Source organism: Peromyscus eremicus, unplaced genomic scaffold (assembly GCF_949786415.1).
Source record: "Peromyscus eremicus unplaced genomic scaffold, PerEre_H2_v1 PerEre#2#unplaced_91, whole genome shotgun sequence".
NCBI lineage: Eukaryota > Metazoa > Chordata > Mammalia > Rodentia > Cricetidae > Peromyscus > Peromyscus eremicus.
In genome coordinates, this window is record NW_026734331.1 from 235,920 (window position 1) to 241,503 (window position 5,584).

Here is a 5,584-nt window from a genome sequence, read left to right on the forward strand (position 1 = left end):
GCTCTTCACGGTTGATGGCTTCAGGCAGGGGTTGGGGAAGAACTTCTTTTTAAGGGGCTGGCCACTGCAAGTTTGACCATGCTCCAATGAGTATAAGGGTAACACCAACTGGACTTGTTATATTGTATTTTTTCTATTCTGGGGGAGGATGCCACAAGGGTGGGAGGGTGGACCTGGGAGGAATGAGAAGCAAGTGTGATTGAGGTATGTTGTATGACATTCTCAAATGATTAATAAAATATTAGGTTGGGAAAATAAAAAAAAAAGTGTCAAATAGTATGTATGTTAAATTTGTCCTACAACTGATTCCTTATTTTAACTATATGACTTTAACCAAAGCCTAACTATCTTAGCCAGTGTTCTAGTGATGTAAAGAGACACCGTGATTAAAGCGACTATTACAAGAGAAAGCACTTAATCTGGGGCTTGTTTCAGTGTCAGAGGTTTAGGCCATTATCATCATGGCAGGAAACACGGTGACATGCCAGCAGACTCTGGAGCAGTAGTTGAAAACTACATCCGATCTCTTCTGTACATATTCAAGATTTCTGAACATAGCTCATATGGCAGTTCTGTTTTTATGTTTTTGAGAAACCTCCACATTGACTTCTACGGCGGCTACACCAGGTTGTACTCCCACAAAATGTAAATATACCCCTTTCATTACATCCACACCATGATCTATCTATCTAAATATTTACCTAACTACCTAAATAAATTCTGAGTGAGGTAAGATGAAATCTCAAAATGTTTATTTTTTATATTATTTTAAATAATATAATTTTGTATTTATATTAGTTTATTTTAAATAATATAATTTTGTATTTATATTAGTTTATTTTAAATAATATAATTACATCATTTCATCCTTCCTTCTCTTGTAATACCCCACATCCTCTCTAATTGATGGTCTCTTTTTCTTTATTATTGTTACATATAAATATGCATGTATTTATGAATATAACCTGATGAGTCCACTTTTTTATCTCAGGGCTGACCACTTTGTATTGAGTAACCAATTAGGCAGTCTCATTTCTTGACAGGTAAATTTTCCTTCTCTCTGCAGTCATTAGTTGCCTATAGTTCTTATCTGGGGTGGAACCCTGTTCTATTTCCCCCTTACCATCATTGCCCAGGTCTTATTTAGGCAGCAATACTGTTGCAATGTCATGGGTATAGCTTCCTTTTCATTTTTAGGAGACACAATCCCATAGTAGAATTTCTTGTCCTCTGGTTCTTAAAATACTTCTGTTTCTTCTGTGATGTTTCCTGAATCCAACATCAGGAGTTGTGTTATGTTGTAGATTTATCCTTTGTGCTTTGGCTCCTGACATTCTGTTTATCTCTCCAGCATGACTTGTTCTTGTCATGGCCTCTGTTTCATTCATTTGCTGCAGAGAGAAGTTTCTCTGATGAGGGGTGAGGGCTACATTTATCTGTGGGTATAAAGGTAAGATTTAGAAGGCAATTTGGAATTATATACCACCCCAAGTAAAGTGGTGTTAGTAGTTAATCTAAGATACATGATCTCACTATCTCTGTGTATTTGGCTAGATTTCTAGGACTAGTAATCACTTTCAATATTCTCCCCCTGCAACCTACCCTCAACCTGACCCCTCATGTTCTAATCACCACCCACCCCCAGTGCATCCATGAAATCTCTTCTATTTCTCTTTACCATGGATACCAATGTGTCATCCTTTGGGACATCCTTGTTACCTAGCCTCTCTGGGTCTATGGATTGTAGGATTGTTGTCCTTTAGTTACAACTAATATCCACTTGTGAGGGAGTGAATACCATATTTCTCTTTCTTTTTTTGGGTTACCTCACTCAGGATGTTTTTTTTTCTAGTTCGATTCATTTGCTGAACATTTCATGATGTTGTTGTTTTTAACAGCTGAGTAATACTTCATTCTGCAGGTGTATCATATTTTCTTTAGCCATTCTTTGGTTGAGAGGCATTTAGGTTGTTTCCATGTTCTCACTAATATAAACAAAGATGCAATGAACATAATTGAGCAACTGTCATTATGGTATGATTGAGTATCCTTTGGGTATATGCCCAAGAGTAGTATAGCTGGGTCTTGAGGTAGATTGATTCCCAATTTTCTGAGAAACTGTCATGTTGATTGCCAAAGTGGCTGTACAAGATTGCATTCCCACCAGCAATGGAAGAGTGTTCCCCTTGCTCTACATCATCGCCAGAATAAGCTGTTATTTATGGTTTTGATATTAGTCAATCTGACAGGTGTAAGATGAAATCTCAGAATCATTTTGACTTTCATTTCCCTGATGGCTAAGGATGTTGAACATTTAAGTGTTTCCCTGATATCTGAGATTCTTCTGTTGTGAATTCTTTTTAAGTCTGTACTCCATTTTTTATTTGGTTTGTTTGGTTTTATGATGTCTAGTTTTCTGGAGTTCTTTATGTATTTTTGAGATTAGGCCTCTGTCAGATGTGGGGTTGGTAAAGTTTTTTTCCCATTCTGTCCTACTGACATTGTCCTTTGCCTTAGAAAAATGTTTCAGCTTCATGAGGTCCCATTTATTAATTCTTGATCTCAGTGTCTGTGCTACTGGTGTTCTATTCAGGAAGTTTTCTCCTCTGCTAGTTCATTCAAAACTATTTCCCACTTTCTTTTTTTTAAATCAAGTTTAGTGTATCTGGATTTATGTTGAGGTCTTTGATCCACTTAGACTTGAGTTTTGTGCAGAGTGATAGATATGGATCTATTTGTATTCTTCTACCTGCTGACCTCCAGTTATGTCAGCACCATTTGTTGAAGATACTTTCTTTTTTTGTATAATTTTGGCTTTTTCTGTAAAAAAAAAACAGGTATCCATAAGTGTGTGGATTTATGTTTGCATTGTCAATTCAATTCCATTGACCCACCTGTCTGTTTTTATGCTACTACCATGCTGTTTTTATTACTATAGCTCTGTAGTAGAGCTTGAGATCAGGGATGGGGATACCTCTGGAAGTTCTTTTGCTGTACAGTATTGTTTTAGATGTCCTTGAATTTTTGTTTTTCCAGGTGAATTTAAGTATTATTCTTTCAAGTCCTGTAAAGAATTTTATTGGAGTTTTGGTGGGAATTGAGTTTAATCTGTAGATTGTTTTTGGTAAGATGGTCATTTTAACTTTGTTAATGTTACAGAACCATGAGCATGGGAGATCTTTCCATCTTCTGATATCTTCTCCAATTTCCATCTTCAAAGATTTGAAGTTCTTGTCATATAGGTCTTTAACTTACTTGGTTAGAGTTATCATAATATATTTTATATTGTTTGTGGCTGCTGTGAAGTATGTTGTTTCTCTGATTACTTTCTCAGCCTTTTTATCATTTGTATAGAAGATAGCTACTGATGTTTTTAGTTATCTTGTATGAAATAATGTGTTTATCAGCTGTAAACATTACCCAGTACAATTTTTATGGTTGCTTATGTATGCTATCTTCCCTGCCTATTGTCCTCTTGCCATGGGAAACTTCCCTTCTGCCATCAGGGATCCCCAACTCAGAGCTCTTAAAAGCTTTGCTTCTGACCAGGGATATAAGAGTTAAAACCTCTCATTTAGAAAATTTGTTGAGTGAAGTTTCTGTTATCACATCCTGGATATCACCTGAAAACTTTTGGTACCAATCATTATGGATGCAGGTCCTCTTCTTAACTAGGAAATGGGAAATGCAGGAAGGGAAAACCCCCCAGTTGCCTTTGTCCCAATTCTTTTGGGAATCATAGCATGTATAAAATCAGGCACTACAGAAAAGCCAAATTTTGTATTGGGGCCTGCAGGAGGCCCCTACTGGCATTTCCCAATGACAAAGAGTTACCTTGTCTGTCCCTTGTTGATCTGAATTCATTAGTCCAATGACATCCTTTGCCACACCTTCTGAATATTCCAGAAGACTGGAGCCTTCTGTTTGGATTGTCTCTAGAAAAAACTTTGTTCTATAGCCAGAAGTTTTACTGTGTACCACCTGGCCTATGGTCAGGACAAATCTCTCATCCACAGTTCCATAGCCTTTTATAAAATAATCACACAGAGGCTTAATATTATTTATAACTGTTGGCCATTTGCTCAGGCTTATTACTGACTAGTTCTTACACTTAAATTAACCAATAATTCTTATCTATGTTTAGCTGTGTGGCTTGGTACCTTTTTTCAGTTCTGTCTTCACATCTTGCTTCCTCTGTGTCTGGCTGGTGGCTTTTGACTCAACCTTCATCTTCCCAGAATTCTCCTTGTCTGCTTATCCTGCTTATACTTCCTGCCTGCCTACTGGCCAATCAGCATTTTTTTTATCAGCAAATCAGAACAACACATTCACAGCATCCAGAGCAACATCACCCATCACTGTTCCTAGGAACATCTTGCCTACAATCCCTTTTCAAATGACCTTGTTTACCACAATGAAAACATCTGACATTTAAGTTTGCTTAAAATTTCTAAAAATTACTTCTATCAAAGCAGCATTATAAGTGTAACATCAAATATCAGATTTCAGATCCATTCATCTGTGGGTGTTGGTCTTGCCTTTAAAGGCCATCTTACCCTTTGCATTCTTTAATACAATTTTGAAAATCCAAAGATTCAATTGATATTTGTCTGACTTCTGTATCTAATAACATTCTATTTACAGCTGTAGTCAATCTTTGTAAAAAATCAGTGAAGTCTTCTTTTGGACCTTGTATAATTTAATAAATGACTCAGTCATTTCCTGATTCTTCAACACTGTCCTAAGCATTTAAAGATTCTATAGGGCATAGAACCAAGGTGTGATCATCAAATGTAGACTGCCTTTTCAAATCAGCATACTAGCCCTCACAGAGAAGATGGTCTTGGGAAATTTCAATACGTCTAGACATTTCAATACCTCTAGACCTGTTTCATTGTCCTATGATGCTAGTTTCTTCTCTCCACCATGTTTGCCATTGTAACTGAGGACCAGCTTCCAATATTTCTTAGCTAATGCTTCTCAGTCTTGTGGAATAATTCTTTTCCAAGTTGCCCATCAGTTTAACAACTGCTTCACCAATGCATACCTTATGAAACAAATGCTTCCTAAAATTTCTTCAAATCTAACATTTTTACAGTATCCCAATTAACTTCTTGTAGACAAATTTCTAAATGGTCTTATTAAATAAAAAACATGGAGCCAAATATAGAGGTGAAAGCATTTGAGATCAGGGAAACAGGAATAGCCACCAGCCAACCTTATTTCACCAGGTCGGTAGCTTCTAAATATGAGCTACTTCTTGTCTCACCCACACCTTTATTGCCTTGCTGTTCTGCCCTCTCATTGGCTATCTTAGCCCAGCTACCTCACTTCCTTGTTACAGTCTGTCTGTACAGACCTCCAGGTCTCTATGGTTGGTACTGGGATTAAAGGTGACTGTCACAACACTTGACTCTGTTCCCTAGTATGGCCTTGAACATACAGAGACCTTGTCTGCTAAGTGATTGGATTAAGGGTATGGGCTACCACTGCCTGACTTCTATGTTTACTTAAAATGGCTTGCTATTTCCTCTGATCTCATAGGCAAACTTTATTAAAGCACAAATAAAATATCACCACAACT